General features: G+C 32.9%; 1 protein-coding gene across 2 annotated transcripts in view; it reads right to left on the bottom strand.

Moving 5' to 3' along the window:
* LOC136971982 (teneurin-m-like) overlaps nt 1-13,837 on the bottom strand; it is a 121,428-nt gene that overhangs the window by 87,058 nt on the left and 20,533 nt on the right. The gene's annotated exons all lie outside the window — the stretch shown is intronic.

Here is a 13,837-nt window from a genome sequence, read left to right as displayed (position 1 = left end):
ATTTTGTTGAAATGATAGGGAAAAAACGTAATGTATTTCCCGTTCCCCCCGATCTTTAACGAATTTTTAGAGGGGGGAATTGCCTAATTGCCTTCTACTTAATTGGATTAAGGATTTTTCTAACGAGGGCGTACTTTATTATATCATAATTATTACAAGAAAAATCGTCACATAAACGAGAAAACTGAAGGAAAAAAAATCTATAATTTATAAGCTTTCATTATTTTAATGCGGCTGCAACTATTTCTTTGTATAATTTTAATATTATTTGTGCATAAAAACGGCGATGAGGTGGGGAAAAAAACGTGGAAAATACTGAAGCCAAATGTCCGTAGTTAACGACAATTTAATACTTCCATAATAATAATTTAAGGATAAGTTATTCTGATCCTAAAGGAGCAATCTAAGAGCACGTTGACTCCTGTTTGATTAGACCAACCGAACTTTATTATAACCTCAAAAGAAACTATGTTCTAGTCCACTTATCATCCTGTACATTGGTTCAATTGCTGTCAGTGGTTCGATGCGATAGGCCAAAAATATGTGCCACTTCTCCAAAAATATCCCTCTCCAAAGGATAAGTTTATGTATTTACAGTAGACTCGTATTTTTCTATCAAGTGTTCTCCCCTTTGAGGACGGGTTTTCAAGTTTATAGGAGGCAACAACCCGGGGGTTAACGCGTACAAAGTTACTTTTGACAGTTACCCCCACCCCCTATTTGTAATTTTATTGTAATTATGACGTTAATAAGATTTCTCTTGTAAAAATTTAAGGCCTCATATTACTCAGAATGGAGCAATAAAACGAATAATTACAGTTATCGAACGTATTGGAGACTAATGATAATGATAGCAGGTCATAAGGAGTGGTTATTACCTTTTTATACGAAGTATAGAGGCCATAAAAACTCACACTAATTAATACCGTATAGATTGGTACATATTAAATGTGATTATTATTACTATAGGGGCATAGGAAATTGCAAGGGGGGATGCTGGAAGACGAAGAGATTTGTTATGGTTAGAGGTGGGCTATTAGAATAAATCTAGGAAAAATTAATGAGAAGTTGTAGAATTAAATTTATGATTTAAATCAATAATACTTTAACGACATTGACAGCAATGCAATTTTAGTCTGGAGTAAAGTAAATAAAGCGGAAACTAATCATTAAAACAAATGTTGAAATCTTCATTCGTGTTTAGTTGTCGAATTTCGTGTGTGGAACGAATAAAATCGCCATTTTGTTCTATTTCCTGCTAAATTTAATGACAACCTTGAAATAGGCGGTGGTTCTAATAAATCATTCCTATTCTTTTATAATTGTAATGACGATTAGTGAACCGTCTAAGATCGTTATGGGCACGTAACCCGTTTGGGATGCGTGTGAGAAACGTCACAATGCAACAAATCATCTCTTCCTCCCCCCGTCTTTCCCGCTCAACTGCCAAATGCTGCAATTTCCATCAAGGTATCGAATTATTGATGACTTAACGTACCTTTTCTTGATAAATAGTCAATGATTAAATGCCCTCTTAAAGTTAATGTAGCGTATTTATCCGCCGGATAATGGATACTCGACAATAATGGATGCCTATGCCTACTACGTACAGATTAAATATAATAATTAGAATAAAAATAATTGTCCAACTTCCTAATTTAAAATTCTCTACTCGTTCTGCGAGTAATAATTTTTTTGAGGTCTCTTCCATCCCTTCTTTACAGCATGGCGAAAGGTTACTTTCCTTATTTTGTGTATAATCCGCAGACATACCTCTACACTGCGATGTCCTTTAAGTAGAACAAATTGAAAGGCTTCCTGAGTTCACATACTGGACCATTATTGACTATCGGTGTGAAGAGAATGCATTAGTAACCCGTTGGTGTACCACTTCCTGTTCCAACTCGTCCCTCACGTAATCTTAACAGTTGTTAAGATGGTTAGTTTTTCTGCTCCTTTCTAAGCTTAAGGATCCATTTTCTGGAGCATAAAGAGGTTCTTTATCTTAAGAATTAGTGTCCTTATGGTAGAGGTGAGGGCGAGGATGATGCGCGAGCTAAGATAGCGTGAGTCGATATGATATAAAGTTGCAGAGATGATACGCAGTTAACAATGCTATTCGACTTCTCACTGACGAAATACAGTATTTCTCGCTCCACAGACTAGCTGACATGCATTGCATGACAGAAAAACGACAGAGTGGAAGTAGGAAACTACGCTGGAATGACCACGATTCGCAATTGAGAGGCTGAGGGATGAAGAGGAAGAAGAAAAAGAAGAAAGAAAAAAAGAAATTCTCCACTTTCTCTCGCGTGCTTCAGGTAGTGAGTGGTACAGGGGTTGCCAGCATAGGGCCTTTACGGATCATTAGATCATCGATCCTTACAGAATGAATATAAGCAAGTTGTGTCCACCAATGCTCGAGTTTTTTCGATTTTCCCCTCTTCTTATTTAAGAATAAAATTTCAAAAATTGAAAAATTATAAGAGAAATTACAAGAAAATGAATTTATCAACGTCTTAAATAGATGAATGAATGGGGGAGAGAGAGAGGGGGAAGGAGAAAGAAACTTGAATTGCCCTCCAGTGAAATTATTCACCGCATCAGCAACACTTACGAAAAACTCCTCCTCAGCAAATCTGTCAACTGAAATTACAACGATGTCCCATCTGAATTAAACGATTATATTATAAAAATGTAAAATAAATAGAATAATTCCGAGAATTTTCTTTATAATATGTTAATTTAAATCACGACATTAAGTCATAAACGGTTTTCTCCAAGATCGAGAGGAGGAAGAGGAAGAGGAGGAGGAGGAGGAGGAGGAAGAAGAATTTCCGTCTTGGCGAGTTTAAATTCTTATACAAATTTTTAATTATTTTACTCGAATTTAGAAAAGAAAAAAATATGGAAACAGTTTTTTTTCCTACTGTTTCCTCCTTCCTTTCTGAAGTTATTAAACTCGTTAGTTCAACTGATCACATTCGTTAAGTCTTTCAAGTATTGTTTCAACAAAAATTTCTCCAGTTTATGTGTAGAAAGATAATTGCAGTAAGGAAAAAAAAGGGGGTAGTTTAATCATACACGTTTTCTCCAGACTAAATGAGAACTGTATTTACAGTTCTGTGTTTGACTCCAGACTCTCTTGATGGAGCCTTTGCCATGTATCGATTGATCCATCTCACATTTTAGCCCCCGGAGATCCTAGACCATCTGACCCTTTATACAGTTAAAAAATAAAGAAATTTCTAATGTTTCTATATATATATTGGCTCTTAGAATATATTTATAAAGTGTAATTAAAACTTTGTTTAGTTTACTGTATTAAATATTCTATAAATTTAGTTATACTCGTCTCTTAGGAAGAGTGAATGCCAAGATGACATTCATTCATCCTCTGGGATAAAGCGTTAAAGTATTAAAATTTTAAAATATAAGTAAATAAATATAAATAATTTCTAAGAAAATATACTTTATGCCTATCGATTTTTTAAAGAATTATTTTTATTTTTACATCCAGATGTTGCATTAATTTATTATTATTATTATTATTATTATTATTTTCTTCCTCCTCCCTTTCTTTTAAATTGCCGTATAGGATAACACTAGTTATTATCTTCATAATAAAGTAAATAAAATGAGAAATGAGGCAAAATAATTGATGATAAAATGAGATATCAGCGACTAACGAACTTGTTTATTCATTAAAAAAACGTGAAGTAAATAAATTATAATCGTTATTTAAGTTGAGAAAAATATAAAAATAACTAACGATAAAAGCTATTAAATGCATTTTAAATAAAATATTAACTTAATTATATGAAATAACTCTCGAATATCATATTTATCTTTACAATTTGCATGAAAAAAATACGAATTTTTCAACATTTATCATCATTAACTTTTACTTTTCTCTCCGCATCCTACTCATCCCTCCTCATCCTTCTGCATCTTTAGGCATCTCTCTGAAACTTTGTCTTCTCTCTCTTTTTTATTTTTCTTTTTCTACATTTGTAAATATAAATCTGGAATTTAAATATGTTTTTTCTAACGTCCATACAAGATAAAGATTATAAGTGAATTCTTTCATAAATTGGTCATCCGATCCGATTGTTAAGATGAAAAGATCTTTTTCTTTTTTTTTTTTTATCATTTTATATACAAGAAATTCTTCGATTGTTTCAGTAGGATTATGTACAGTAAATCTCTCTGGAAATAAGTAAATTCTATTAAAAACAAATCGAATTTTATTTTAAGAATACGTTTTACAATAAATATTACTCATTCGGATGCGTTAAATCCGGGTATGAAAGGTAATTCCTATGCAAATGTAAATCTGTTTTGGCATTTATACGTAATTAACTGCGACGCGTAAAGCGTGATAAGTTTACGTTATATCGAGAATTGGTAAATAAACATTCTGCACCTTTAATATTTCTTCAGAAGTTAAATAAAAATTAAACTCGATACCTCTTTTTTCTAGACGTAAAAAGTTGGAAAATCGATCGAAAGGGGGGTGAAAGAAGAGTAAAAAGCATTTGTCACTGGGGTTAATTTTCTATTGTCAGCATTTGGCAGTTCAATTTTGGAGTTTCCAATAGATGAACACCTTCATCTCCAAGTCAAGTGGTGAAGGCGAAAGATTTTCTATTCATCCTATATCACTTCCTCGATGTCCCCATGAAAACAGCTGCTTTTCCAATGAATACTCAAGAAGATTTGATGAGACTAAGCTGTTTATTGAATAGAGCAATTGCGTCACTCTATTCAATGCCCGATGTCTTTCGAATAACTTATCTTGTTCCCTACAACCGAATAAAATTCAGTTTTAGCAGTAGACGAATGCTGAACAAATCAAATATAATGGAAATTACCACCGAAAATATTCCATTCTGTTAAATTATTCTTCAGTTTGACGTAAAGTTTAGTTATAGTTTCGTCGTCTCTACACTACAACAGCGATTCTCAACCTCTACCACTAACGTATAGATTTAACACTAGCAATTTCTACTCGAGTACTACCGGTTGAGAAAATTAAACGTTAATATAATTTATAAAATAGGAGTTTATCTTTGAGTTTTAAGATTAAAAAATGAAAAGTCCTCTCCAAAGTTTTATCTTCTTCAATTTTATACGAAGCGAAACAATTGGATGACCAAAACTTACTTACGATCCATTTGACAAATGTTTATACTTAAAGTGATAAGTTGGGAGCAAAACTGGTAAAGTTAGTCTCCATCCCCCTGTATCACGATTCTACGGACGTGGAGGACGTCTCGAGAGAGTGACCATCCCATCATTACTGACAGATATATCCCCAAGTCCGTTTCAGACAATTACACTTAAAGTGATATGTTGGTTCAGTTTATTGATGCGATGCCCCACAAGAACCCGAAACAATGGACTATCTTAGTCCCGGGGCTAACTTAAAACTCGAATAAATGGACGAGAACGTAACTAAAGCGTAACTAAAATTACACGTGTGTAAAATAAATCTTAAGCAGCATTTGTAACGTAGAAAGCAGCAGTAACACTTTGATGGAACGTATAGAAAACAATAGTTTTACTTTCCAAGCTGCTGTATAATAGAGAGAAAGTATGAAAATTAGTCAAAAAATGGCTCCCAGCATTAATGCATTTTTGACTCGAAAATTCATTAAAATTTGGGGAGGTTTATTCTGTAAGTATGGATGTTAATGCATGTGGGGGGTAGGGTTTTATTCGATCAGTTTGTAGCTTAATAACTCCTGTGCCTTTTGTCAAAAATTTTTGAAATTTTGAAGAGTGATGTATGCATTGGTTGGAAATGTTTTTGGAAATTTTCATGAAAATCGGACCATTTGTTCGGGAGATATGGCCATTCCCTTAATATCTCCGAAACAATAAAGGTGATTGTAGTAATTTTTATAATCGATGGAAACAAATAAAAAATGCTGGAAAGTCTTCAACTACAACGTTTCCAACTTATTGAATGTAGAAAACAGTAGTAACACTGTTAGAATATACAGAAAACAATACTTTGAATTATAGAAGACAGTAGTAACGATTTGATATGTAGGTATAAATTATGGAAAAATATTTATAGAATATATTCTTCTTCCTTTTAATAAATGTTAAACAGATCTTTTACGGCTGCAAGCCACCATAAAGTAAACCTATCTTAATAGCCAGTTGACAGTTAATGTATACTGGTTAATGTTTGTAGCCAAATTATAACTTTTCTTTGCTATCGTGTACTACACACGTTCAATTACTTAATGTTAGACTTGACAGTTACCGATGTCTCCGATATGTCGCCAGATGTCTTCCTGGGACCTTAATTTAATAAGTACCAGGCGCTGTATAATGTCAGCTGTTCGATTACTAAAATGTCGCGTGACACGTTCGTGTCTTTCGTGACGTATACACCACACAAAAACCCGTCGAGTGGTGTTAAGAACCGACGAGAGGATGAAAATATTATTGTTATTTTTAAAAATATATTACATAATTGTTTAACTTAATAACTTGTGACGATTTCAGCCTTAAAATCTGTAAAAATATATGTATTTTTGGGCTAAAAATTGAAAAAATTGTAGACCTAAACGAGATAAAACGAAACCAGATATGAAAAGTTTAGGGGCAGGAGGGCCCGATTAACTATAAACGAATTTCCGGTCTAAACCGAAAGTTACGTAAATTCAGTTCAAAAATTTCCCCCCGAAAAAGTTTCATAGATGACCGGCAATACTCTGTTGATATCAGGAAAAGTATGATTTACAGGGGCAAGACATTAATTTGAGATGGAAAGCATATATTTTAAATTGAATAATTTAGGAATGTGATTGAAAAAATTACAGCCTGGCATTGCGACGATGTGACAATAAATAATTTCGTAAATATTTCACGTTTATAATATAATAAGCCATATAAATATGCCGTCGAATACACAAGAAAAATATTTTAGTATAGTTGTAAACATATTTAAGACATTGAAAAACCAACAAAGAGTGAAATACTTTTATGGCTGTATACATAGCCAACGTTCCGTGTAAGGGAGGTTGTAACATCCTCACGAGTTGCCACTTATATTTGTCCAATCAATCATATAATATTCTGGCAGGGATGCCTTGGATGTCAGCTACTGTTGTGCCTGAACAGAATTTAGTATGTGGTCACGTTGCTCGATAGTTGGGGAGATCATGTAGACAAGTCGCCCGGGCTGCATACCAATCGACTATGGCTTAAAAAACATAGTCTATATGACACAACGTGGATAACCTTTAAAAACGGGCATTTGTAAAACGTTTAGGGGTGCCATTTTTAATTAATACCCACGATAAATCGAAGAGAAAAGATGCGGAGAGACTACCCTAAAAGTACTCTACCTGGATTATTAATGACTTTTAACTTATTTTCGTCAATGGAAACTAAAATATAATTATGTTTATTAATTAAAAAAGTCAAAATAAATAAATAAATAATCCAGTAAAATCAAATTAACTTTTGGCAATCAAATCGCTCCTTCCAACGACGTTTATGCGGCTGGAAGATGAAAATAAGATGGATTTAACGAGAAAGAATTGTTTCCAAACTAATTAATTAGAGTTAAAAAATTTTATTTTATTTATTTTTTTATTTAAAAAAATAATAATAATCTTCGAGATTCGATTGTTGCGTGTTTAAGTGTTCGTGATAAACAAATATTCTGTTTTGTGATTGATTGTTTCAACTTAAACTATACGCGATTTGATGGCCGTGTTTCTAGTAAACAAAGTTTATTTATATATATTTTTTTATTGTATTTTTTGGGAGGGGAAAAAGAGATTTTTATACGTTTATCTTTAGAGAAAAAGTGAGAGAGAGAAAGGAAATTTAATAGCTAAGCCATTGAAACTTCTCCCCCTTTAAATGGCGCAGTTTAATTTAACAGTAAGAAAATGATGTGAAGAGGTTGAAAACCTTTAAAACTAACGATACTAGCTTTTACCTTTCTTAATATTTAATTAGATTTTTTCGTATTTTTTAATAATTCTTAGGAAATTGATGGATGAGAAAATCGTGTATTAATATTTCTTGTTTATTTTATTTTATCCCCCCTCTAAGCAAGGAAACATTTTGAAAATTTCTGTATGCGTGTAGACGAGTTTTGGTTATGAAATTTTCGTCTTTCTTGTTTTTAGGGATTAGTCGTTTTAATTAAAAAGTCGGAGAAAGCTTCTGTTTTTTTTAAATACAGGCTGATGAAGATGAGAAATTGGATGTGAAAGATGCTGGATCTGGAGAATTATGTTTGAATTTGGATGGTAGAAGTGTGCGTAGGATTGGATAGGATCGATAGAAGATGCTGGATCAGAAGGATTATGTTCGAATTTGGATGTAGCGCCGTACATAGGATTGGATAGAATGAACGGAAGATGCTGGATCCGAAAGATATTATCGAATTTAAATGGTAGAGGTGTACTTAGGATTGAATAAGACCGATTGAAGATGCTGATCAGAAAGTTATATATTCGAATTTAAATGATAGAAGTGTGCATAGAATTGAATGGGATCGATAAAAAATACTGGATCAGAAAGATTATGCTTGCATTTGTATTGTAAATGTGTGCATAGAATTGAATGGGATCGTACATGCTGGATCAGAAGGATCATGTTCGAATTTAGAATGTAAAAGTGTGCATAGAATTGGATAGGATCGATAAAAGATTCCGGATCAGAAGGATCTTGATCGAATTTGGATAGCACACTTCATGAAAGGTGTGCGTAGAAATGGATAGGATCGATAGGATATGTTTGAATATAGTAAATAACAATATGTGAGATTCCGAAAAAATTGAAAAATCAGTATGTAAGAAACAAGGAATAGAGACTTTCAAAGTGAAATACTTTCACTCTGACATATCGAATCACCTTAAATTGATTGAGAATTCCGATGACGATAGACGAATTTAATGCTGCGGGAAAGAAATTTGCATAAAATTGTACATATCACAGATACTTCAGACATCGATACGAAGAATTTAAAAGATTGAAAAATGTAAGGATGGAACGTAACGTGTAAGATTGAAAAGTCAAGATGGCGACCGTTTAATCCCCGATACATTCAATCACATTAGATGGATCGAAATCTAATATGGATACAATGTGTATTAAGTAAATGAAAGATGGATGGATAAGATATTTACAAAGTGAAAAGTAATTCCTAGAAAAATTGTAGAATTTCAGAATTTTTCTATAATTTAAAATAAGATAAATCGTCATCCATAAAGAAATGATTAACGAATTTAAGGATAATCCAAACAAAAGTGGATGCAGCTCATAAATCATCCTCTCCTCCCGAGCAGGATGGAAGCCAATAAAAAATCAATTTACATAATTATGATTAAAGTGTGTGTTTTATAAAAGGTTACACCGGGAAAAAAACACGTGTAAATAATATTTTATTTTCCATCTTAACAGTCGGGAGTGGAGGTATTTCACACATTCCTAACATATTGAATGAGCTCCATTGAGTTTCATGCATCCACGACTTCTCTGCAGTACACTTACAAAGATAAGCACACTAAGTGAGATTTTCTCACCCCTTTTTTCTCTATCCAGGGTGTAAATTGTAAGAATTTAAGTTATGAAAATAGATAAAGTTTAATAGAGAAAATAAGATTTGAAAATAAAAATTCCCTGCTCTTTTGTAACAAGTTGGATGCTGAAGAATAAGAAAGATGTCTTTAGGCATCGACGTATTTCACGAAAGAGAAAGAAGAGAAGGAGGAGGAAGAGGAGGAGAAAAAACTTTTGTATTCTGTGACCTTTCGTCAGACCAATGTTTGTTGTTCTTGTGCCCGAGGCTTATGATCTTGGTCCATCCTATCAACGAGTGTCTTGCCTTCTATATCTTTATTCAGCCTCCAGCCGACAAGAAAAAGATAAACGCTCATCCTCTAGTCTAGAAATATTGCATGAGCTCTGTGGATGTTTAATAAGCATCCATAAAGCCACACATATTTTTTTTATTCTAGCAAGATCTAGAATAAACTTTACCACACTTTTCCAAAGTTTTCTGGTTAATTTTGAAGAAAAAACTAATGCGAAAATAAACTAGAATGATTCTAGAATCGTTGAAGGTTGAAGAGTTCGCTACAAAATTTGAAATTAATCAGTTAATTAGAATTCCTTCATTAATTAGATCAGGAAATGAGATAGAACCGAAGTTTTGTAGCTTATATTTTCGGCAGGGGCCTAGAGAATAAGTATGAAATATTTGATGCAGATCAGTCAAAGGGTTTAGAAGTTAAGAGGGGAAGAAATCAGCAAAGGGATGTCGAGGTGGAATGGAATCAAGGAGAGGAGGAGGAGTGTCATGATTTCGTGGTAGCATACATTTTCAGCATGGCCTGAAGAATCAGTATGAAAAATTTGGTGCAGATCGGTGGAAGGGTTTAAAATTTAAGAGGAAGATAAAATTAGGGAGAGGGAATGGAATGACGAAGACGTAGTAAAATTAAGCAAGATTTCCCATTACAATTTGCTTCCACGCTCAAACTGGAATATAAATTCGTTTATATTACGTAAACACAATCAAGAATGCAGTAATAATTTCGATTTTTGTGCAGAAAGTTTGGCGAAATTTCCCCAGACATTGATATTCCGCGGTAGTTCTTTCGCATTAAAAACTAAGAATATATATATATATATATACACGCGAAGAAATTCTAAATTCAAAACCAAGAAAACCCAGTGTGTAAACTCCTAAACTCCTTTTTTCCTAATACAAAGTTTTTGTATTTTAGCCCATAAAATTAAAAAAAAATCGCAGGAGCTGTTACAAAACTAGAAAAATTTTGTGAAAATTAGAATTTTAAATTGGCAGCAACTTATCAAAAGAGAAGTTGTCTGCCCATAAAAAGTAATCATCGTTATCTCGTATAATTCTAGAACAAAGGAGAATTCTAGAACAAACTTAAGTTAGACAATGCCTTTACCTCCCGATAACAAACTATTTAAAGAGAAGAAAAATAAGAGGTTGGTAGAATTCTGATTGAAACTCGTACTCCAAGGAACTTAACAGTTAATTAGATACTTCATCGAATCTACACTTCTCTCCTCGTTAACTTTCACAGCCACGTGAATAAATCTAAATCTTTTTAAACTATAGAAAATTTCTTTTATTCACACTCCCAAGTTAATTTCAAATCCCTTTTTCTACTTCTTAAATTCTGACTAATTTTTTCTTTTTAATTCTCTTTCTCGTTAACAACTTATTTTCGGAATTTGCGAATAAAAATATTAATTAAGTATGCATTTTAGACTTGATATAAATTAATTTTCCACACTTTTAATTTCTAAATTTAACTTTATAAAGTGTGAATAAATTTATATTTATTATATATATATAATAGAATGTCTGTCCAGATGTCTGTTCTCTATACGCTTCTAAACCCTTTTACGATCTGCACCAAATTTTTCGTACTTATACTCCAGCCCCCTGCCGAAAATAGAGGTGACGAAACCTCCACTTTTACCTCTCTTCCTGATTTTATCCCCCTGTTAACTCATACGTCGACATCCCACCCTTCTGGTTTCACCCCCTTTTAACTCTTAATCCCTTTCACGATCTGTACCAAATTTTTCGTACTTATTCTCAAGCTCCCTGCCGAAAATGTATGCTGCTATGACACTTCGACCTCAACCCTCTCTCTCTTAAATCATCCCCCTAATAACACGCCTTTCTGTTTCAATCTTTATTGACTTCTAAATCCTTTGATTTTATATATTATAGAGAATAATTCAAAATTTAACATTTTACAGAGTAACCTGTCTAAAGCGGAACGTGATTGTGCCGTTTCGTAGAGAACTGTGTTTTTATTAATACAGGAAAATATGTTTCAAACGTGACAGGTTGAAAGACGTGTGTACACGAAGGAGCACAGAGAGGGAGAAAAATTGTGTAAACTCTTAATGTAGGACACTTTAATTATGGTTTAGAATGTAGCTGCTATTATGCCAAAAAAAGTCCGTTTTATACAGGTTAATACAGGTAACAAATCAGCTTCCGTTTTATACAGATTTGCGACTTGTAGTAATATTTTATATAGAAAATCATTCCGTTTAGAGATTTTTTCCATTTTAATATGTTTCTGTTTTATAGAGGGTCCGTTTTAGACAGGTTTTACTGTATTTACAGAATGATGCCGTAAAGAATTAATTTTCTATACAACTGAACAGAATATTCTATAACGTACTGTAAAGAATAACTTTATGTTCATCGAACCTTTAATGACGGACACATGTAAACAACGGGCATTTGTTCTTATCTGAACAAAAATGAATAGGAAAATACCCTCGGAATAGAGGCGATTTTTTTAATGTTTCCGTCGGTGGCCTTCGTTAACAGGTTTGTCTATATCTTGTGAAATCAAATTTTAACGTGTATTTACGCCTTATAAGCGTATTTTATTCCTAATGCCTGTAGAATAAATTGTATTATAGATAGATATTTGAAACTTTATCACAAGTTTTGATACGGATCAGATATTAAAAATCAAATACAAGTTTGTAAAATTTTTTTCTAGACGTATCTAGAATATTCTAGATGTGAATTTGAGATTTAAAAAGTTATTTTAATACAGAAAGAATGTTTCTAAAGCAGAACAAGTCTGGTTAGTGTAGTGAGCGACAAGTTCAATATATGGGTATTTGGCAAACCGTAAGAAATGGTTGGATTGGGAAAACACAAGTTACAAAAAAAAAACTTCTCTACAAGTTTTAAATCCTGTATCAAGAATAGTGTTCTCCTAGGGAAAAATCCCGGAAAACTCGGATGCTATTAAATGTATATATCAGGTTTAGAAGAGAGGGGGGGAATTAGAAAGATTTAACCCTGTAAAACTTAAAAATGGCTCTTTAGAGGATGGTGTCAAATATTTTCTGCTGTGAATCTGTTCTAAGTATTGTCTTGAAGGGAATTAAACTGCTACTAAGCACTAAATGAAGGCTATACATTAAACAAACGTCTAAAAGTAACGAAGTGAAGACAGTTATCTGGCTAATCTGTCAGACTACTTTCGTTCACTTGTAGTCATCTTGTGTAGTCTGGACGTCTTTATTGATTCTCATTCTTTACTTTTATTTTTTGATTTTTCTCCTTTAAGCCCCGTATAATTGAAGGATAGGATTTTTGTTCTTCTTTTAAAAAAATTTGATAAAAATTTATTTTGTATTTAAAACTTTTTTATTCTTCTTCGCCTCCCTCCTCCTCCTCCATTTCTTCTTCTTCTTCTTTCTCATCGTCCTCCTCTTCTTCCTCCTCTTCCTTCTCTTCCTCCTCCTCCTCTTCCTCTTCTCCTTCTTTCCCTCCTCCTTTTTCTTCTCTTATTCTCCTTTTTTTTTCTAATCCATCGATCCGGACAATTTATAAAATGTTTTCGAAAGAATGTGAAACGTTGTTTTAAAATCGAAAGAGTTTTCTGGATAAATTTTACAATGAAATTTATCCAGAAAAATCTGGTAGAATTTTCGATTTCGAACACATTTTTTACATTCTTTCAAGGATATTTCCTTTTTTTTTCTTCCTTGAAAGATTCTTACATGATTTACTTATCGGCAACGTGGAAATTCGTGGAGCATAGGAGAAGAATGTGTAAATTTGGAATTTATTTCACACAATTAAAGAAAAAAATTACAATTAACGTAAGAAATTGGGAATTAATTAGCTAACAATTAATGTCCTGGGTAACACCTTTAATGTATTTGCACACACCAAAACTGCCCATTGTAAGATTGGTGCCTTGATACAAACGTTAACGTAATCAGCCTCGTTAGTGTTTTTCATAATGACTCACCTTATTAGTTATTGAAC

This window comes from Centruroides vittatus, unplaced genomic scaffold (assembly GCF_030686945.1).
Source record: "Centruroides vittatus isolate TY-2023 unplaced genomic scaffold, ASM3068694v2 contig_2747, whole genome shotgun sequence".
Classification (NCBI taxonomy): Eukaryota; Metazoa; Arthropoda; class Arachnida; order Scorpiones; family Buthidae; genus Centruroides; species Centruroides vittatus.
This window is presented reverse-complemented; position numbering and strand designations above follow the sequence as displayed.